Consider the following 24,211-nt stretch of genomic DNA (forward strand, 5'->3'; position numbering starts at 1 on the left):
TGGGACTTATTGTCAGAAATCAGTCAATAAAATAAGAATTTCTGCTTAACAACCGTGTCACAGAAACCCCATACACTTGCATGGGATGCTGATTGTTGTCAGTCTTGATGAGAATTTCAGTGGAAAAAGTGCATCAAATCCAACATGATTAAATAGACCCATAAATACTTTGTTCATAAGATAAAACAAGTTTTCTATAAATGCGGGAATATGGCCGTTACATCTGCCTACTCCTAAAAATGATTAAACTTGGGAATTTGTATTGCCACAGACTTGTCTAATAATCTTTTAGAAATAATGGATAAAAGTTGGTTTACTAGTTATAAGGTGACAGCAGCACATTTATTATAGTTAATTGAGAGGTTGTTTTTACATGAGAAATTTGTGTTCTTGGCATTCATTACTTTTACGCTAATTTTTACAGCATGTTCATTTATGCATCACAAGCGACCACAGTTCTCTCGTGCTTGTCATTTTTCAAAACTGAAGTCAGGGACTTTAAAACTGATGGATGATTAATCATATTAAATGTTAAAGTTTGGTGCTGCAAAATCATTTGCCTGATAGATGGATCAGAGGAGGACATTTTTTTCCAAGTAGCGATTGACTTCATGTTATGATAGTGTCAGACATGTGTAACACAAATATAGGAATGTGTCAGATCATTTTTTTCTAGTAAATGTGCCAAACACTTACCTGGTACTGAGAGAAGGGCGCGAAAAATGAAAAATCTTCAAAATGCACTTCCATCCCTGAAGCACTGTGGTAGTCAGTTTAAAGAGAGTATGGAAAAATAAAAAAACCTGATTGATTACATGCAGTTTTTACAGAAATAAATGATTTTTGAGTCTTTTTTTAGTTCATTGTCCAAATTTATTAAGGCCAAATTAATCAACATGGAAATGACCCTGCTAAACAACATGCAATAACAATGCACCTTCTAAGCATGTATATTTATGAAAAAACAGCTTACAGCCAACTGCACGCAGGGACAAACGTTGTGGCGGTCCTGGCAAACATACTGTATAACTTCAATGAATATATCTACATATATATATATTTACATACATTCTAACAACAAATACATTTTGCACAACGGCATAAAATCTGTTCACATAACACTGTACACTGGCACACACTTCAAACACACTGCACATACTGAGGCAGACACTTCACATATACCATTCAGACTCAAGCTAAAGGCACACAAACTGCAAATGCGATCTCGTTTCACACACTGCACATCTGTACATGTTCCAGTTTCTCACACTGCACATCTGTACACGTTCCATTTTCACACACTGCACATCTGTACACGTTCCAGTTTCAAACACTGCACATCTGTACACGTTCCAGTTTCACACACTGCACATCTGTACACGTTCCAGTTTCAAACACTGCACATCTGTACACGTTCCAGTTTCACACACTGCACATCTGCACACGTTCCAGTTTCACACACTGCACTTCTGTACATGTTCCAGTTTCACACACTGCACATCTGTACACGTTCCAGTTTCACACACTGCACATCTGCACACGTTCCAGTTTCACACACTGCACTTCTGTACATGTTCCAGTTTCACACACTGCACATCTGTACACGTTCCAGTTTCACACACTGCACATCTGCACACATTCCAGTTTCACACACTGCACATCTGCACACGTTTCAGTTTCACACACTGCACATCTGTACACGTTCCAGTTTCACACACTGCACATCTGCACATGTTCCAGTTTCACACAATACACTTCTTTACACGTTCCAGTTTCACACACTGCACATCTATACACATTCCAGTTTCACACACTGCACATCTGCACATGTTCCAGTTTCACACACTGCACATCTGTACACGTTCCAGTTTCACACACTGCACATCTGTACACGTTCCAGTTTCACACACTGCACATCTGTACACTTTCCAGTTTCACACACTGCACATCTGTACACGTTCCAGTTTCAAACACTGCACATCTGTACACGTTCCAGTTTCACACACTGCACATCTGCACACGTTCCAGTTTCACACACTGCACTTCTGTACATGTTCCAGTTTCACACACTGCACATCTGTACACGTTCCAGTTTCACACACTGCACATCTGCACACGTTCCAGTTTCACACACTGCACTTCTGTACATGTTCCAGTTTCACACACTGCACATCTGTACACGTTCCAGTTTCACACACTGCACATCTGCACACATTCCAGTTTCACACACTGCACATCTGCACACGTTTCAGTTTCACACACTGCACATCTGTACACGTTCCAGTTTCACACACTGCACATCTGCACATGTTCCAGTTTCACACAATACACTTCTTTACACGTTCCAGTTTCACACACTGCACATCTATACACATTCCAGTTTCACACACTGCACATCTGCACATGTTCCAGTTTCACACACTGCACATCTGTACACGTTCCAGTTTCACACACTGCACATCTGTACACGTTCCAGTTTCACACACTGCACATCTGTACACTTTCCAGTTTCACACACTGCACATCTGCACACGTTCCAGTTTCACACACTGCACATCTGTACACGTTCCAGTTTCACACACTGCACATCTGCACATGTTCCAGTTTCGCACATCTGCACACGTTCCAGTTTCAAACACTGCACATCTGCACACGTTCCAGTTTCAAACACTGCACTTCTGTACATGTTCGTTTCACACACTGCACATCTGCACACGTTCCAGTTTCACACATTGCACATCTGCACACGTTCCAGTTTCACACACTGCACATCTGTACACGTTCCAGTTTCAAACACCGCACTTCTGTACATGTTCGTTTCACACACTGCACATCTGCACACGTTCCAGTTTCACACATTGCACATCTGCACACGTTCCAGTTTCACACATTGCACATCTGCACACGTTCCAGTTTCAAACACTGCACTTCTGTACATGTTCGTTTCACACACTGCACATCTGCACACGTTCCAGTTTCACACATTGCACATCTGTATACGTTCCAGTTTCACACACTGCACATCTGCACACGTTCCAGTTTCAATCACTGCACTTCTGTACATGTTCGTTTCACACACTGCACATCTGTATACGTTCCAGTTTCACACACTGCACATCTGCACACGTTCCAGTTTCACACATTGCACATCTGTATACGTTCCAGTTTCACACTCTGCACATCTGTATACGTTCCAGTTTCACACTCTGCACATCTGTACACGTTCCAGTTTCACACACTGCACATCTGTACACGTTCCAGTTTCACACACTGCACATCTGCACACGTTCCACTTTCACACACTGCACTTCTGTACACGTTCCACTTTCACACACTGCACATCTGTACATGTTCCAGTTTCACACTCTGCACATCTGTACACGTTCCAGTTTCACACACTGCACATCTGTACACGCTCCAGTTTCACACACTGCACATCTGTACATGTTCCAGTTTCACACACTGCACTTCTGTACACGTTCCAGTTTCACACATTGCACGTCTGCACACGTTCCAGTTTCACACACTGCACATCTGCACATGTTCGTTTCACACACTGCACATCTGTACACGTTCCAGTTTCACACTCTGCACATCTGCACACGTTCCAGTTTCACACACTGCACATCTGTACACGTTCCAGTTTCACACACTGCACATCTGCACACGTTCGTTTCACACACTGCACATCTGTACACGTTCCAGTTTCACACACTGCACATCTGCACACGTTCCAGTTTCACACACTGCAAATCTGCACACGTTCCAGTTTCACACACTGCACATCTGTACATGTTCCAGTTTCACACACTGCCCTTCTGTGCACAGTTAAGCACGTTCAAGCACATCCACATCTGAAGTAAACAGATTTCGGGCGTATGCTCTGATGGGGCCATTGACTCTAATGATGCAAACGGAGTTACTGTGTGCTCTGACAAACGTAATTTTCAGTTGTTTTCATGCAATTAACCACGTCTTGGAGCCCGCCCCAAATAGGCAGATACGGTTGACAATCATGTACAACAGAGCACACAATGAGTCTGTCCGCATCTGTACAATAAATGATCCTGTCGGTGCATAGGCCTGAATTGTATTTTCCAGTGCTTCAGTCAAAAGCCTCGGTGGAGCCATTTATGTGAGAGCAAAACACAATGTTTGTTCATGTAAAATTTCACATTCTCTGCACATGTACACATGTTCCAGTCACTTTCTCCACACATGTACAGTACATATGATCCAGTCACACTCTGCACACTTCTACACACGCTGTTGTCACACAATGTATACATGTACACATGTTTAAGTCAAACACTACACACATGCAGTATACATGCACCAGTCAGTCACACTGTACACAAATGTATGCATGCTTTATTTACATTGCACACATGTACACACACTCCAGTCACACACTGATCACAAGTATAAGTGCTCCAGTCACACAATGCACACGTACACATGCTCTGCAGACATGAACACATGCTTCAGTCACAAAGTACACACATGTATACACGCTCCAGTCATGCTCTGCTTATATGTGTACATGCTTCAGTCGGGGCTCCTTTTGCATCAATTACTGCATCAATTCGGCGTGGCATGGAGGCGATCAGCCTGTGGCACTGCTGAGGTGTTATGGAAGCCCAGGGTTGCTTTGATAGCAGCCTTCAGCTTGTCTGCATTGTTGGGTCTGGTGTCTCTCATCTTCCTCTTGACAATACCCCATAGATTCTCTATGGGGTTAAGGTGAGGTGAGTTTGCTGGCCATTCAAGCACAGTCATACTGGTGTGTGTAAACCAGGTATTGGTACTTTTGGCAGTGTGGACAGGTGCCAAGTCCTGCTGGAGAATGAAATTTCCATCTCCAAAAAGCTTGTCGGCAGAGGGAAGCATGAAGTGCTCTAAAATTTCCTGGTACACTGCTGCACTGACTTTGGTCTTGATAAAACACAGTGGACCTACACCAGCAGATGACATGGCTCCCCAGACCATCACTGATTGTGGAAACTTCACACTAGACCTTAAGCAGCTTGGATTGTGTGCCTCTCCACTCTTCCTCCTGACTCTGGGACCTTGATTTCCAAATGAAATGCAAAATTTACTTTCATCTGAAAACAACACCTTGGACCACTGAGCAACAGTCCAGGACTTTTTCTCCTTGGCTCAGGTAAGATGCTTCTGGCGTTGTCTATTGGTCATGAGTGGCTGGACACAAGGAATGCGACACTTGTGGCCCATGTTCTGGATACGTCTGTGTGTGGTGGCTCTTGAAGCAATGACTCCAGCAGCAGTCCACTCCTTGTGAATCTCCCCCAAATTTTTAATGGCCTTTTCTTAACAATCCTTTCAAGGCTGCGTTTATCCCAGTTGCTTGTGCACCTTTTAATACTTCACTTTTTCCTTCCACTCAACTTTCCATTAATATGCTTGGATACAGAATTCTGTGAACTGCTAGCTTCTTTAGCAATGACCTTTTGTGGCTTGTGGAGTGTGTCAATGACTGCCTTCTGGACAAGTCAGCAATGTTCCCCATGATTATGGAGCCTACTGAAACAGACTAAGGGACCTTTTTAAACGCGTAGGAAGCCTTTGCAGGTGTTTTTTGTTAATTATTCTAATTTACTGAGATAATGACTTTTGTGTTTTCATTGGCTGTAAGCCATAATCATCAACATTAACAGAAATAAACACTTGAAATAGATCACTCTGTTTGTAATGACTCTATGTAATATATGAGTTTCACTTTTTGTATTGAAGAACTAAAATAAATTAACTTTTTGATGATATTCTAATTTAGTGAGAAGCACTTGTATGTATATGACGCGCCCCCTGGGCCGTGGGGTACTCGGTGCCGGGCCGGTCGTTGCTAGGGGAGATGTCACAGTGGCAGTGACCCGGTCCGTGACCCAGGGCGGTCAATAAAAAAGGGGAGAATATTTACAGGGGATTATTAGTTTTTAGGAAATGTTCGTGACGCCACCTGTGGTATGCGGCTATATGGAGCCGCCGCTGCGGAGCAGGTCCTCTGGAGCTGGTATAAATGCAGCAGAGTTGGCTTAGCTCTCCACAGGTAGAGCTTAGCTCCAGGGCTGTGCTGAGTTGTTATAGATGGTGTATATGATATGGTGTAGTGTAGTGCAGGGGGTGATGGCGCAGCAGTAATTCATAGAGACAGTGGGGTGCAGTCTTCAGAGTTTACTCACTGTTGTTCAGTTCCTCAGGTTGCACTGTACAGATTACAGCCTCCCACGTCGCACTGCGTTCATCAGGCAGGGGTTCAGCAATCCCTCAGGTAATTCAAGAGTGCCTGACAGGATCCCGTTCTATGTGCCTTTCTCAGTCGTCTTCCTGCGCTGGCTCTCACCCTATTGCCCTGCGCCTCACAATCAGTGTTCCAATCCGGTAACCTCAGGTCTTGTCGGGCGACCTGCAGTCCCCTGGACCCTCTGTGGCCACCTTTTCGGTGATGTAATTGTGGCTGTGGCAACTGCACCCTAAAACTACAGAAGCCTCCGGTTTCTAGCTGAGCCTTATAGTTCTCCACTAGTTTAGGGGCCGGTCCCCTCTGCGGCTTGATCCTTCCACACCTGGTAGATTCAGGCGTACGGGTGGCCTCCAGCACTGCCCGTACCCCTAGGATCCCCTCGTTCCTCCTGGAGCCTTCTCTCCTGCTCCTCTCTCCTTCCTCCTCTCCTTCTCAGTCCTGGGCCTCTCTGCTAGGCCCTCCTCCTGAGCAGAGCTCCTGCAGAGCTCCTGCTCCTTCCACTTCTCCTCTCATACTGAACTGTCCTTTCAAGATAGTTCCTTCTTTTATATCACTTCCTTTCCTGTGCTCCCCTGAACTACATCCTCCACCCACACCCACTGCATAGTCCCACCCTTCAGCTAGGGACCAGGGACTGTGCTCTCCCTTAGGAGCAATCACGCCCTGCCCCCACTGAAGTGGAATGTGTTGAATGCAGGTGTTAGGGTCCCTGGCAGCACTCTATCCTTACCTGAGAGTGGAATACCACACCTCTGGGTGAGATGCAGTACCTCTGTGGTGACTGAACCTGCAGGGGCACCACATATCCAATTCTGGCATTTGTACACAGTAATCTTGTTCTCAGTTTTCCCTGAGGAGATCTGTACATTAGGCTAGGGTCACACGACTGTATAAAAAATCGGTCCCATTCTCATCCAGAAAAGTAGGACGATTTTTTCTCACTATCCGTGTGCAAACATTTTTTTTACAGCAGCTATTAATCATTTACAGGACCATTTACAGTTTCCTATGTTTTAAAATTGCAATGTATGGGTAAAAATCACATGCTGTACTGTGGCATCCGATTTTTTTTCGCATCCATAGATTTGAATGGGTGAGTCTCATTGAATTTCAGAGTTAAATCGCAGCATGCTGCAATTTTTTTCACAGACAGATTTTGTCAGTGAAAAATATCGGCTCTCTACATTGCCCCATTGAATAACATGAGATCCAACAAAAATTAAATAGCACTTGTCCGATTTATACGGTGTTATGAGCGAGCCCTTATGCAGGGAACAGCTGAGCATTGAGGTTCGGCGGCATCTGAACTAGTGCTGTAGAATTAATATTGTAATATACCTCATTGTTAGCCAAGCACATTATATTGTGTAGAACACAGGTGAAAATATAGATAGTTAAAGGCTCCTGTGCAACAGCAAATAGATATGCAACTGATTTTTCCACTGTGTGACTCATTTGACACCGGTAAGAAGGTTAAAGGTGATCCTATTTCGACAGATATATTGTTTTCAGTGAATTGCTTTGAATTTTTGGTAGGTGCATGAGTGGCTGTTTCATCAGTATTTTGCACCTGTGCTGCTTCAGCCTTTATCATGGGGGTCTGCTGCATCCTCCAGTGCAGTGTTTTTCAATCTCCAGTCTTCACGGCCCCCAACAGATCATGCTCTCAGGGCTTCCTCAGTATTGCACAAGTGGTGGAAGTATCATCAAGACATCAGAAATAGTACAGTCCTATGGATATCCTGAAAACATGACCTGTGGGAGCTATGAGGAATGGAGATTAAGACAGCTGTCTTTAATGCAGGTAACGAGTTGATCAGTAGCGTCGAACTGGTCTGTAGGAGCCAGAACTCATAATGGTTTGTAGGGGATCAAATACTTATTTCTCACTGCAAAATGCAAATAAATGTATCTAATTTTTACACAGTGATTTTCTTGATTTTTTTTTATATTCTATCTCTCAATGTTAAAATTAACCTACCCTTAAAATTATAGACTGTTCATGTCTTTGTCAGTGGGCAAACTTACAAAAACAGCAAGGGATCAACTAATTATTTCCTTCACTGCATGTGTCTGAAAGTCATTCATAAAAAGTGTATGCATATTCTTATATAATATACTGCACATGAATATACAGTATGTAATTGTTTACTCTTAGATATACAAAGCATAAACATATTTGTCAAAATTCAATTCATATGCAAGTAGCTAGATATGCATTGGATATAATAGAGATATATAGAAATATAGATAGGTAGATAGATAGATTGACATAACCAGGAAATATAGCAGCACAGTCCTAATGTTGTGAGAGCAATACTTCAGCAAGCAACCAGCCAAGAATCCTCCAAATATTGAAAACGTAGTTTGAAAGCAGCACTCCAATGGCAGTCAGTGAAAAAAGTAGACTTATTCATACAGATACAGTTGAAACCAGAAGTTTACATACACTATATTAAAAGACACGTATGCATGTTTTTCTCAATATTCGACATGAAATCAGAATAAACCTTTCCCGTTTTAGGTCAATTAGGATTTCCATCATTTTTAATATTTGCCAAATTCCAGAATAATGAGAGAGAGAGAATATTTTAAGGCAGTTTTATTACTTACTGCGAAGTCAAAAGTTTACACACATTTCATTAGTATTTGGTACCATTGCCCTTAAACTGAATGACTTGGGTCAAACGTTTGGGATATCCTCCCACAAGGTTCTCACAATAGTTGGTCAGAATTTGGGACGATTCCTCCTGACAAAACTGGTGTAACTGATCCAGGTTTGTAGGTTGCCTTGCTCGCACCTGCTTTGCCCATAAATTTTCAATAGGATTGAGATCAGGGCTTTGTGATGACCACTCCAAAACATTGACTTTGTTATCCTTAAGCCACTTTGTTACCATTTTGGCAGTATGCTTTTTGTCATTGTCCATTTGGAAGACCCATTTACACCCAAGCTTTAACTTCCTGGCTGATGTCTTGAGATGTTGCTTCAGTAATGCCACATAATCTTCTTTTCTCATGATGCCATCTATTTTGTGAAGTGCACCAGTCCCTCCTGCAGCAAAACAACCCCACAACATGATTCTGCCACTACCGTGTTTCACAGTTGGGATGGTGTTTTTACGTTTCCAAGCTTCTCCCTTTTAACTCCAAATGTAACGATGCTCATTGTGAGGAGCTGCCCACTTACTAAAGACTATGATGCTTTTCCAGCAACAGACCACCATTTTTGTCAATATTATTATTGTGTTTTATTAGTGATTTACTTGTTATGTTTTATATAGTTCTGCTAACTTGTCAGTATGTAAGATTCAGTTGTAAAATGTCCAGCAGTCCACTAATCTGTATCTCAGGATATCTGTATCTCAGGAGTATCTAACCATTGTTCCATCAGCCAATAATCTCATTATGTGTGTGTAGATTGTAGACACAGTGGAGCCGTCACCACAGGGGGTCTCACATGTAGTCTCAGATGAAGGCTTCTAGAATATTCTTCATTGTTTTAGCAAACAGTGAATGTTTAAGGGGGAGTGTGTGATCACTTCTGACCTGGTAGGGAACTGATCCCAGTGAAAGAAAGGACAGACATGTTTTAGATGAGTTGTGTGGAAGGATTGAAGGAAGAGGATGGAGACCATGGACTTGGAAGGATGGATGGATATACATGTTACCATTATGGATTTTGTCGTTTGGATTTAAACTTACTTAAAAGGACTGCTGCTACTGGATACCTGTGCTTTCATAGTTTTATCTGCCGTATACAGACTATACTGGCTGGAGATACGAAATCTGTGGACCAACCAAAAGTTGGGAGACAGTGAATATGGCCTTATACAAAGCCAGTGGAACTACTGAACCCAGATTGGGAACTTGAGGACTGAGAGAACTGTATTTTGGCCATTTACCTGGAATTGCTTTATTACCATGGCTGTGATCAATAAAATATTGTTGCATCATTAACCTGCCTAGGTGATTACTTACAACCCACAACCTCAGATCTTTACAGTCATTATGCCCAAAAAGTTAAATTTTCGTTTCATCAGACCACAGGACTTGTCTCCAAAAATTAAAGTCTTTGTTCCTGTGTGCATTTGCAAACATTAATCTGGCTTTTTTATGTTTCTTTTGGAGTAATGGCTGCTTCCTGGCAGAGTGGCCTTTTAGCCCATGTTGATACAGTACTCATTTTACTGTGGATATTGACACAATCTTATCAGCTTCTGCCATCATCTTCACAAGGTCTTTTGCTTTTGTCCTTGGGTTGATATGCACATGTCGGACCAAAGCACGTTCATCTCTGGGACACAGAACCCATCTCCTTCCTGAGCAGTATGATGGCTGGACATTCCCATCTTGTTTGCACTCGTGTAATTGTTTGTATAGATGAACGCAGCACCGTCAGGTATCTTGAAATTAAAATGCATCCACAGGTGTGTTTCTAATTAACTCAGATGTTGCCAGAAGCTTCCAATCACACGACATCATTATATGGGCAGTCCAGAATTGTTTAAAGGCATAGTAATCTTAGTGTATGTAAACTTTTGACTTTGCAGTAAGTAATAAAAATGCCTTAAAACATTCTCTCTCATTTTCTGGCATTTGGAAAATATTAAAAATGATGTTAATCCTAATCGACCTAAAACGGGAAAGGTTTATTCTGATTTCATGTCAGATAATGGGAAAAACATGCATATGTGTCTTTTTATATAATGTATTTGGTTCTACTGAGAACCTTTTGAACCTTTTAAAACAGGTTTTCAACATAACCGAAATGTTGCTGAGCCCCAATAGGCTATTAAATCACAGTTTTTCATAAATTTTTGATGGAGTGTTGCTTTCATTTTTTTAGATATATAGATAGATAGATAGATAGATAAAATAGCGTTATCTGAATAGTTCCTTTCCTTCTTTGCAGGGCCCATGCTAATCTCCAAGTACAGTGACAAGAATCATTTTTCCCCTTCCTGTCCCATGTGCCTGCCCACTAAGATGCTGATGAGAAGTGGTAGTTATCTGTTCTAAAGTCCCTACTGCAGTAATCATTTAGTTGAATAGCTGCTCCACAAGTCAGATTGACCAGTTCAAGCTCAAGACCAGGTAATTTTCCCCTGTTCCTGACCAAGCACATTTTTGTTTTTTCAGTGTAGTTCCAAGCGGTTTTAAGAGAACTTACTTTTTTTTTCTCATTCAAATATTTAAATAATTTTTGCCTCTTTTTTTGCCACTTCACTAATTAATTTTTGAATCTTTGTATAACTGTTGCTATGTGTCCTTGTACGGTATGTGTGTATCATGGGATGAAATCCCATCAAGGATAACATCAGTATGAAATTTATATTATCTCCATAGCTATGTTAGTGTGGGTTTCCTTTAGGTAATCCCTTTTGCTCCCACACTCCAAAACACCACTCTAATAGGTTAAATGACACATTCATAGAATGCAGCTGAATATTTAATTGCTATAAATCAATAAAACAAATATATTAATGCCTAGTGGTCCTTCCCTGCTTTAGGGCTGGTTTCAAATGGCTGCAATGCAATTTGAAGGGTCAAATCTATAAGTGGGCAAAGATAGTTGTTGCACCCCGACTCTGATGCCTGCTGGGCACGAAGATCCCTCTGCTACAGTATAGGATACGGCACAGACGGTATATAAACAGGAACAACTGCAAATACAGTAAGGTTAACTAAGAGCAGCACAGCTTATTTCCAGGTTGCAGTTTTGTCACTTTTTGCTATAATTTTTGCAAAACTACAGCAATATTGCAGGGGTGTTTTAAGACCACGAGGAATATCCTTCATTGTATACATTAGACCAAAATGATAGCCAGATACTATAAACACTGGGTCACTCAAATATGGAGCCAAATAAGACTTAAAAAATTAATGGATAGAAGTTAATACAGTGCTACATGGGAGATTCAGACTAGAGATGAGCAGTGTTCGACTCGAACTGTTCTCCAATCTCAAATTCGAGCTGTTTTGGGCGGTGTTCGAGTCGTTCGATGAACTCGAATGATTTGCAAAAAATTCGGCTGTTCAAGGTTATGCTCGATAACTGTTCGTGCACCAAAAGCGTAACTGGATTTTTTCACAGTAATACTGTTAATCAATGTTAATAGACAGTTTCAGTGTAGAGTGGGCGGGGGGAGGGGCAGGGGATGGATCTCTGCAGAAATAATACCGATCTCCATTTATTTTTCTCTTTCCCGCATTTACAGTGGGGAGGTGCAGTCTGTCAGCCTATCAGCAGCGCACACACGCAGCGAAGTGCTTTTTTTTCACACAAGCAAGGGCATGTGTCATTATCTGTGTATGTCACATGTCCTTGCCATATAAGACCCAGCCATTTTCCCCGTCGCTACCATTTTCTCACTGCTGCTGCTGAGTGTTAGACGGCACCGCTACTGCTGTGGGCGCTATACAGTATAACTGTGTGAATTGCGAGCGAATTTCCAGTTACATAGAGAGATAGGATTAGGGAGTAGGAACTAGTTGTAATTGCAGCCCTTTTGAGGGATAGGTTACAGCAGTTCATAGCACTTTTTGCCAGGCAGGTCTGTGCCGGTGCTGTACAAGTGTTTATCACAGCATTTGGTGAAATGTAGCTCAGCCAATACTTTTGGGCCTGTAGCAGTGTCTGTTAGTCATTGGAGGAGCCTATCTGTGTTGCAAGCTACAGAACCTGTGTATCTAATACTAATTTTTTACTGCATCTAAGCCAGCCAATCCTTTTGGGCCTGTAGCAGTGTCTGGTAGTCAGTGAAGTAGCCCATCTGAAGCAAGCTACACCACCTGTGTATCTAAGTCTAATTTTTTGCTGCATCTAACCCAGTAAATCCTTTTGGGCATAGTAGCAGTGTCTCGTAGTCAGCGGAGTAGCCCACCTGTGAAGGAAGCTACACCGCCTGTGTATCTAATTCTAATTTTTTACTGCATCTAACCCAGGAAATCTTTTTGGGCCTAGTACCAGTGTCTGGTAGTCAGCGGAGTAGCCCACCTGTGAAGAAAGCTACACCGCCTGTGTATCTAATTCTAACTTTTTACTGCATCTAACCCAGGAAATATTTTTGGGCCTAGTAGCAGTGTCTCGTAGTCAGCGGAGAAGCCCACCTGTGAAGAAAGCTACACCGCCTGTGTATCTAATTCCAATTTTTTACTACATCTAACCCAGGAAATCATTTTGGACCAAATAGCAGTGTCTGGTAGTCAGCCGAGTAGCCCACCTGTGAAAGAAGCTACACCGCCTGTGTATCTAATTCTAATTTTTTACTGCATCTAACCCAGGAAATCTTTTTGGGCCTAGTACCAGTGTCTGGTAGTCAGCGGAGTAGCCCACCTGTGAAGGAAGCTACACCGCGTTTGTATCTAATTCTAATTTTTTACTGCATCTAACCAAGGAAATCTTTTTGGGCCTAGAAGCAGTGTCTGGTAATCAGCGGAGTAGCCCATCTGTGAAGGAAGCTACACCGCCTGTGTATCTAATTCTAATTTCTTACTGCATCTAACCCAGGAAATCCTTTGGGGCCTAGTAGCAGTGTCTGGTAGTCAGTGGAGTAGCCCATCTGAAGCAAGCTACACCAACTGTGTATCTAATAACAATTTTTTACTGCATCTAACCCAGTAAATCCTGTTGGGCATAGTAGCTTCAATGTCTCGTAGTCAGCGGAGTAGCTCACCTGTGAAGGAAGCTACACCGCCTGTGTATCTAATTCTAATTTTTTACTGCATGTAACCCAGGAAATCCTTTTGGGCCTAGTAGCAGTGTCTGGTAGTCAGTGGAGTAGCCCATCTGAAGCAAGCTACACCACCTGTGTATCTAATTCTAATTTTTTACTGCATCTAACCCGGGAAATCTTTTTGGGCCTAGTAGCAGTGTCTGGTAGTCAGCGGAGTAGCCCACCTGTGAAGGAAGCTACAATGCCTGTGTATCTAATTCTAATTTTTTACTGCATCTAACCCAGGAAATCTTTTTGGGCCTAGTACCAGTGTCTGGTAGTTAGCGGAGTAGCCCACCTGTGAAGGAAGCTACACCGCCTGTGTATCTAATTCTAATTTTTTACTGCATCTAACCCAGGAAATCCTTTTGGGCCTAGTAGCAGTGTCTTGTAGTCAGTGGAGTAGCCCATCTGAAGCAAGAAACACCACCTGTGTATATAATAATTTTTTTTTACTGCATCTAACCCAGTAAATCCTTTTGGGCCTAGTAGCAGTGTCTGCTAGTCAGCGGAGTAGCCCACCTGTGAAGGAAGCTACACCGCCTGTGTATCTAATTCTAATTTTTTACTGCATGTAACCCAGGAAATCCTTTTGGGCCTAGTAGCAGTGTGTGGTAGTCAGTGGAGTAGCCCATCTGAAGCAAGCTACACCACCTGTGTATCTAATTCTAATTTTTTACTGCATCTAACCCGGGAAATCTTTTTGGGCCTAGTAGCAGTGTCTGGTAGTCAGCGGAGTAGCCCACCTGTGAAGGAAGCTACAATGCCTGTGTATCTAATTCTAATTTTTTACTGCATCTAACCCAGGAAATCTTTTTGGGCATAGTAGCAGTGTCTGGTAGTCAGCGGAGTAGCCCACCTGTGAAGGAAGCTACACCGCCTGTGTATCTAATTCTAATTTTTTACTGCATCTAACCCAGGACATCATTTTGGGCCTAGTACCAGTGTCTGGTAGTCAGCAGAGTAGCCCACCAGTGAAGGAAGCTACACGGCCTGTGTATCTAGTTCTAATTTTTTACTACATATAACCAAGCTAATCTTTTTGGGCCTAGAAGCAGTGTCTGGTACTCAGCGGAGTAGCCCACCTGTGAAGGAAGCTACACCGCCTGTGTATCTAATTCTAATTTCTTGCTGCATCTAACCCAGGAAATCCTTTTGGGCCTAGTAGCAGTGTCTGGTAGTCAGTGGAGTCGCCAATCTGAAGCAAGCTACACCAACTGTGTATCTAATAACAATTTTTTACTGCATCTAACCCAGTAAATCCTGTTGGGCATAGTAGCTTCAGTGTCTCGTAGTCAGCGGAGTAGCCCACCTGTGAAGGAAGCTACACCGCCTGTGTATCTAATTCTAATTTTTTACTGCATCTAACCCAGGAAATCATTTTGGGCCTAGTAGCAGTGTCTGGTAGTCAGATGAGTAGCCCACCTGTGAAGGAAGCTACACCACCTGTGTATCTAATTCAAATTTTTTACTGCATCAAACCCAGGAAATCCTTTTGGGCCTAGTAGCAGTGTCTGGTAGTCAGTGGAGTAGCCCATCTGTAGCAAGAAACACCACCTGTGAATCTAATAACATTTTTTTCTGCATCTAATCCAGTAAATCCTTTTGGGCCTAGTAGCAGTTTCTGGTAGTCAGATGAGTAGCCCACCTGTGCAGGAAGCTATACCGCCTGTTTATCTAATTCTAATTTTTTATTGCATCTAACGCAGGAAATCCTTTTGGGCCTAGTAGCAGTGTCTGGTAGTCAGTGGAGTTGCCCATCTGAAGCAAGCTACACCACCTGTGTATCAAATAAATTTTTTTTACTGCATCTAACCCAGTAAATCCTTTTGGGCCTAGTAGCAGTGTCTGCTAGTCAGCGGAGTAGCCCAACTGTGAAAGAAGCTACATCGCCTGTGTATCTAATGCTAATTTTTACTGCATCTAACCCGGGAAATCATTTTGGGCCTAGTAGCAGTGTCTGGTAGTCAGCGGAGTAGCCCACCTGTGAAGGAAGCTACACCGCCTGTGTATCTAATTCTAATTTTTTACTGCATCAAACCCGGGAAATCCTTTTGGGCCTTGTAGCAGTGTCTGGTAGTCAGTGGAGAAGCCCACCTGTGAAGGAAGCTACACCGCCTGTGCATCTAATTCTAATTTTTTACTGCATCTAACCCAGGAAATATTTTTGGGCCTAGTAGCAGTGTCTGGTAGTCAGCGGAGTAGCCCACCTGTGAAGGAAGCTACACCGCCTGTGTATCTAATTCTATTTTCTTACTGCATCTAACCAAGGAAATCCCTTTGGGCCTAGTAGCAGTGTCTGGTAGTCAGTGGAGTAGCCCATCTGAAGCAAGCTATACCACCTGTGTATCTATTAACAATTATTTAGTGCATCTAACCCAGTAAATTCTTTTGGGCCTAGTAGCAGTGTCTCGTATTCAGCGGAGAAGCCCACCTTTGAAGGAAGCTACACCGCCTGTGTATCTAATTCTAATTTTTTACTACATCTAACTCAGGAAATCATTTTGGACCTAGTAGCAGTGTCTGGTAGTCAGCGGAGTGGCCCAACTGTGAAGGAATCTACACCGCCTGTGTATCTAATTCTAATTTTTAACTGCATTAAACCCAGGAAATCCTTTTGGGCCTAGTAGCAGTGTCTGGTAGTCAGTGGAGTAGCCCATCTGAAGCAAGCTACACCACCTGTGTATATAATAACAATTTTTTACTGCATATAACCCAGTAAATCCTGTTGGGCATAGTAGCTTCAGTGTCTCGTAGTCAGCGGATTAGGCCACCTGTGAAGGAAGCTACACCGCCTGTGTATATAATTCTAATTTTTTACTGCATCTAACCCAGGAAATCCTTTTGGGCCTAGTAGCAGTGTCTTGTAGTCAGTGGAGTAGCCCATCTGAAGCAAGAAACACCACCTGTGTATATAATAATTTTTTTTTACTGCATCTAACCCAGGAAATCCTTTTGGGCCTTGTAGCAGTGTCTGGTAGTCAGTGGAGTAGCCCATCTGAAGCAAGCTACACCACCTGTGTATCTAATTCTAATTTTTTACTGCATCTAACCCGGGAAATCTTTTTGGGCCTAGTAGCAGTGTCTGGTAGTCAGCGGAGTAGCCCACCTGTGAAGGAAGCTACAATGCCTGTGTATCTAATTAAAATTTTTTACTGCATCTAACCCAGGAAATCATTTTGGGCCTAGTAGCAGTTTCTGGTAGTCAGATGAGTAGCCCACCTGTGAAGGAACCTACACCGCCTGTGTATCTAATTCTAATTTTTTATTGCATCTAACCCAGGAAATCCTTTTGGGCCTAGCAGCAGTGTCTGGTAGTCAGTGGAGTAGCCCATCTGAAGCAAGCTACACCACCTGTGTATCTAATAACAATTTTTTACTGCATCTAACCCAGGAAATCCTTTTGGGCCTAGTACTAGTGTCTGGTAGTCAGCGGAGTAGTCCAACTGTGAAAGAAGCTACATCGCCTGTGTATCTAATTCTAATTTTTTACTGCATCTAACCCGGGAAATCTTTTTGGGCCTAGTAGCAGTGTCTGGTAGTCAGCGGAGTAGCCCACCTGTGAAGGAAGCTACACCGCCTGTGTATCTAATTCTAATTTTTTACTGCATCAAACCCAGGAAATCCTTTTGGGCCTAGTAGCAGTGTCTGGCAGTCAGTGGAGTAGCCCACCTGTGAAGGAAGCTACATCGCCTGTGTATCTAATTCAAGTTTTTTACTGCATCTAACCCATGAAATCCTTTTGGGCCTAGTAGCAGTGTCTTGTAGTCAGTGGAGTAGCCCATCTGAAGCAAGAAAGACCGCCTGTGTATCTAATTCTTTTTTTTACTGCATCTAACCCAGGAAATCATTTTGCACCTAGTAGCAGAGTCTGGTAGTCAGCGGAGTAGCCCACCTGTGTGGGAAGCTATACCGCCTGTGTATCTAATTCTAATTTTTTACTGCATCTAACCCAGGAAATCTTTTTGGGCATAGTAGCAGTGTCTGGCAGTCAGCGGAGTAGCCCACCTGTGAAGGAAGCTACACCGCCTGTGTATCTAATTCTAATTTTTTACTGCATCTAACCCAGGAAATCATTTTGGGCCTAGTACCAGTGTCTGGTAGTCAGCAGAGTAGCCCACCAGTGAAGGAAGCTACACGGCCTGTGTATCTAGTTCTAATTTTTTACTGCATCTAACCAAGCTAATCTTTTTGGGCCTAGAAGCAGTGTCTGGTAGTCAGCGGAGTAGCCCATCTGTGAAGGAAGCTACACCGCCTGTGTATCTAATTCTAATTTCTTACTGCATCTAACCCAGGAAATCCTTTTGGGCCTAGTAGCATTGTCTGGTAGTCAGTGGAGTCGCCAATCTGAAGCAAGCTACACCAACTGTGTATCTAATAACATTTTTTTACTGCATCTAACCCAGTAAATCCTGTTGGGCATAGTAGCTTCAGTGTCTCGTAGTCAGCGGAGTAGCCCACCTGTGAAGGAAGCTACACCGCCTGTGTATCTAATTCAAATTTTTTACTGCATCTAACCCAGGAAATCCTTTTGGGCCTAGTAGCAGTGTCTGGTAGTCAGCGGAGTAGCCCACCTGTGAAGGAAGCTACACCGCCTGTGTATCTAATTCTAATTTTTTGCTGCATCTAATCCAGGAAATCCTTTTGGGCCTAGAAGCAGTGTCTGGTAGTCAGTGGAGTATCCCATCTGAAGAAAGCTACACCACCTTTGTATCTAATTCTAATTTTTTACTGCATCTAACCCAGGAATTCTTTTTGAGCCTAGTAGCAGTGTCTGGTAGTCAGCGGAGTAGCCCACCTGTGAAGGAAGCTACAATGCCTGTGTATCTAATTCTAATTTTTTACTGCATCTAACCAGGAAATCATTTTGGGCCTAGTAGCAGTTTCTGGTAGTCAGATGAGTAGCCCACCTGTGAAGGAAGTTACACCGCCTGTGTATCTAATTCTAATTTTTTACTGCATCTAACCCAGGAAATCCGTTTGGGCCTAGTAGCAGTGTTTGGTAGTCAGTGGAGTTGCCCATCTGAAGCAAGCTACACCACCTGTGTATCAAATAATTTTTTTTTACTGCATCTAACCCAGTAAATACTTTTGGGCCTAGTAGCAGTGTCTGCTAGTCAGCGGAGTAGCCCAACTGTGAAAGAAGCTACATCGCCTGTGTATCTAATGCTAATTTTTTACTGCATCTAACCCAGGAAATCCTTTTGGGCCTAGTAGCAGTGTCTGGTAGTCAGCGGAGTAGCCCACCTGTGAAGGAAGCTACACCGCCTGTGTATCTAATTCTAATTTTTTACTGCATCAAACCCGGGAAATCCTTTTGGGCCTAGTAGCAGTGTCTGGTAGTCAGTTGAGAAGCCCACCTGTGAAGGAAGCTACACCGCCTGTGTATCTAATTCCAATTTTTTACTGCATCTAACCCAGGAAATATTTTTGGGCCTAGTAGCAGTGTCTGGTAGTCAGCGGAGTAGCCCACCTGTGAAGGAAGCTACACCGCCTGTGTATCTAATTCTATTTTCTTACTGCATCTAACCAAGGAAATCCCTTTGGGCCTAGTAGCAGTGTCTGGTAGTCAGTGGAGTAGCCCATCTGAAGCAAGCTATACCACCTGTGTATCTATTAACAATTATTTACTGCATCTAACCCAGTAAATCCTTTTGGGCCTAGTAGCAGTGTCTCGTATTCAGCGGAGAAGCCCACCTTTGAAGGAAGCTACACCGCCTGTGTATCTAATCCTAATATTTTACTACATCTAACCCAGGAAATCATTTTGGACCTAGTAGCAGTGTCTGGTAGTCAGCGGAGTGGCCCACCTGTGAAGGAAGCTACACCGCCTGTGTATCTAATTCTAATTTTTAACTGCATCAAACCCAGGAAATCCTTTTGGGCCTAGTAGCAGTGTCTGGTAGTCAGTGGAGTAGCCCATCTGAAGCAAGCTACACCACCTGTGTATCTAATAACAATTTTTTACTGCATATAACCCAGTAAATCCTGTTGGGCATAGTAGCTTCAGTGTCTCGTAGTCAGCGGATTAGGCCACCTGTGAAGGAAGCTACACCGCCTGTGTATCTAATTCTAATTTTTTACTGCATCTAACGCAGGAAATCATTTTGGGCCTAGTAGCTGTGTCTGGTAGTCAGATTAGTAGCCCACCTGTGAAGGAAGCTACACCGCCTGTGTATCTAATTAAAATTTTTTAGTGCATCTAACCCAGGAAATCCTTTTGGGCCTAGTAGCAGTGTCTGGTAGTCAGCGGAGTAGCCCAACTGTGAAAGAAGCTACATCGCCTGTGTATCTAATTCTAATTTTTTACTGCATCTAACCCGGGAAATCTTTTTGGGCCTAGTAGCAGTGTCTAGTAGTCAGCGGAGTAGCCCACCTGTGATGGAAGCTACACCGCCTGTGTATCTAATTCTAATTTTTTACTGCATCAAACCCAGGAAATCCTTTTGGGCCTAGTAGCAGTGTCTGGTAGTCAGTGGAGTAGCCCATCTGAAGCAAGCTACACCACCTGTGTATCTAATAACAATTTTTTACTGCATATAACCCAGTAAATACTTTTGGGCCTAGTAGCAGTGTCTCATAGTCAGCGGAGTAGCCCACCTGTGAAGGAAGCTACACCGCCTGTTTATCTAATTCTAATTTTTTACTGCATCTATCACAGGAAATACTTTTGGGCCTAGTAGCAGTGTCTGGTAGTCAGTGGAGTAGCCCATCTGAAGCAAGCTAAACCACCTGTGTATCTAATTCTAATTTTTTACTGCATCTAACCCAGGAAATTTTTTTGGGCCTAGTAGCAGTGTCTGGTAGTCAGCGGAGTAGCTCACCTGTGAAGGAAGCTACAATGCCTGTGTATCTAATTCTAATTTTTTACTGCATCTATCCCAGGAAATCATTTTGGGCCTAGTAGCAGTGTCTGGTAGTCAGATGAGTAGCCCACCTGTGATGGAAGCTACACCACCTGTGTATCTAATTCTAATTTTTACTGCATCTAACCCAGGAAATCCTTTTGGGCCAAGTAGCAGTGTCTGGTAGTCAGTGGAGTAGCCCATCTGAAGCAAGCTACACCACCTGTGTATCTAATAACAATTTTTTACTGCAGCTAACCCAGGAAATCTTTTTGGGCCTAGTAGCAGTGTCTGGTAGTCAGCGGAGTAGCCCACCTGTGATGGAAGCTACACCGCCTGTGTATCTAATTTTAATTTTTTACTGCATCTAACCCAGGAAATCCTTTTGGGTATAGTAGCAGTGTCTGGTAGTCAGTGGAGTAGCCCATCTGAAGCAAGCTTCACCACCTGTGTATCTAATAACAATTTTTTACTGCATATAACCCAGCAAATACTTTTGGGCATAGTAGCAGTGTCTCGTAGTCAGCGGAGTGGCCCACCTGTGAAAGAAGCTACACCGCCTGTGCATCTATTTCTAATTTTTTACTGCATCTAACCCAGGAAATCCTTTTGGGCCTAGTAGCAGTGTCTCGTAGTCAGCGCAGTAGCCCACCTGTGAAGGAAGCTACACCGCCTGTGTATCTAATTCTAATTTTTGACTGCATCTAACCCAGTAAATCCTTTTGGGCATTGTAGCAGTGTCTCGTAGTCAGCGGAGTAGCCCACCTGTGAAGGAAGCTACACCGCCTGTGTATCTAATTCAAATTTTTTACTGCATCTAACCCAGGAAATCCTTTTGGGCCTAGTAGCAGTGTCTCGTAGTCAGCGGAGAAGCCCACCTGTGAAGGAAGCTACACCACCTGTGTATCTAATTCTAATTTTTTACTGCATCTATCCCAGGAAATCTTTTTGGGCCTAGTATAAGAGGTCTGGTCCAGAGATTCTGTGAATCCAGACAAGGAAATGATTTGCACTGATGCCCAGAATGTTTGAGTCGGATCCAGGCCCATATGAAGAAGGTTCTGAGCATAATGTAGACCCTCGTTCCCAAACTGTAACTCCTGTTGGTGGAGACAATGAGGAAGACGATGATGAGACTCAGATACCTGATTGGAGCGACAACTTGACTTTTCGGTCAGGGCAGGAAGAGGTTGGCTCTGAGGGCGACGGGTGTGAGAACACACAGGGTGATGATGACGAGGTTTGAGATCTCACTTACTGTCAACCCACAGTCAGCCAGTCGATGAGGTCAGCAGAGGAGGCGGAGGAGGATGCTAGTGACGACGAGGTTAGGTTGCGCCTTCCTGGACAGAGATGGCGTACTGGAAGCACGTCAACAACTGCATCCTCAACCACAACTCTGCCTCTGACCACAAGTCGTGGTGGCTCTTCAGGTCGCATGGGCTCTAAGCCTTGCATAGCCTGGGCATTTTTTAAGATCGCAAAGGATGACCCAACTCATGTTATCTGTAACATTTGTCACCAAAAGCTAAGTAGAGGCCAAAAAATTCATAGTTTGAGTACTTCATGCATGAACCGTCACATGGATATGAAGCATAAGTTGCAGTGGGAAGCTCACTGTGCTACAATGCGGCCTAGCGGGCCGGGCCGACCACCATCTGCCCCATCTTGTGCATCTGCGGCCTCTTCATCCTCTGTGACAGGGGGGACAGCAGTCACACATGTTTTTGGATGCAGACCTGCCACCTCTTTACCCGCAACAGCCAGTGTGATTGGCAGGTCATCAGTTCATTTGGAAGCGGAAACACCTGCTGGTGTTGAGCGCTCTCCGATATTGAGAGCACCACCTTTGGATCAAGGCAACATAACATGTCCGCCTGCATCTTCCTCACAGACTGGCAGCTTGCCAGGGACACCCTACTCAACCCCGTCTAAGCACAACAGCCAGCACTCGGTCCCTCAGATGTGGACAAGTAAAAGACCATTTCCTCCTAGCCATGACAAAGCTAAGAGGTTGAATTTCACCATCTGCATGCTGTTGGCTCCAGAAATGCTGCCTTTCGGCCTGGTGGACACAGAGGATTTTCGATACCTTATGTCCGTCAAAATGCCCCAGTACCAGATGCCCAGTCGGCACTACTTCTCAAAGAAAGCTGTGCCTGCGCTACACCAGCATGTCGCACCCAACATCACCGCTTCCTTGAGAAACTCTGTGTGTGACAGGGTACATTTCACCACAGACACTTGGACGAGTAGGCATGGACAGGGGCGTTACATGTCGCTGACTGGGCACTGGGTAACTATAGTGACAGCAGGACAAGGGGCTGCTGTCCAAGTCTTGCCGTCCCCACGAGTTGTGCGTCAATCCTCGTAATCTAGAAGTTCCTCCACTGCTTCTGCCTCCTCAACCTCCTCTCGGTCCTCCACCTGCACCCAAAGCCTGTCTGGTAATGCCACCCGCGTTCTAACTGTGCAGAAGGAATCCTGCACACCTCCTTACTATGCTGGCAGCAGGGCTCAACGGCATCAGGCGGTGTTTACTTTGAAATGTCTGGGAAATGTGAGTCACACAGCTGAGGAGTTGTGGTCAGCTCTGGAGACCGAGTTTCATGAATGGTTGTCTCCACTGAACCTGGAGCCAGGGTACGCCGTGTGCGACAATGCTGCAAACCTGGGTGTGGCCCTTCGCCGGGGCAATGTCACACACGTGCCTTGTATGGCTCACGTGTTGAACCTTGTTGTCCAGCACTTTTTTTAGCCCACTATCCCGGACTAGATGGCCTTCTGCAGAAGGCACGGTCGCTGTGTGCTCACTTCCGCCGTTCGCATCCCGCAGCTCAACAACTTACAGCTCTACAGAAGTCGTTGGGCCTGCCAGTTCACCGGCTGAAATGCGATGTGCCGACACGATGGAATTCAGCTCTGCACATGCTTCAGCGACTGTGGCAGCACCGACTAGCCCTGGTGCAATACGTTATGACATATAGCCTGGGCCAAGGAGTTCCAGAGGTGGGGCAAATCACGCTGCAGGAGTGGTCTCAGATCAGGGACCTATGCACCCTTCTGCACAGTTTTGAAATGGCGACGAAGATGTTTAGTGCTGATCATGCCATTATCAGCATGACTATTCCGGTCATTTACATACTGGAGGACACTTTAAACAGTATTCGGAGTCAGGTGGTGGGACAAGAGGAGGGGGAGTAAGTACAGGAGGAGTCATATGCAGAAGAGATAACCTCTCCAAAGTCCAGACTGTCGGCAGCACCAAGGCTGCAGGCATGGGAGGGTGGAGGATTAACGAGGGCGCATGGTAGCAGCCAAACTGTTGAGGAAGGTGCAGGAGCCGAGGAAGAAGTGGAGGACGAACTGGCGATGGGCATGGAAGA

Source organism: Phyllobates terribilis, unplaced genomic scaffold (assembly GCF_046119375.1).
Source record: "Phyllobates terribilis strain yellow unplaced genomic scaffold, ASM4611937v1 Scaffold_5__5_contigs__length_657084704, whole genome shotgun sequence".
Taxonomy (NCBI): domain Eukaryota; kingdom Metazoa; phylum Chordata; class Amphibia; order Anura; family Dendrobatidae; genus Phyllobates; species Phyllobates terribilis.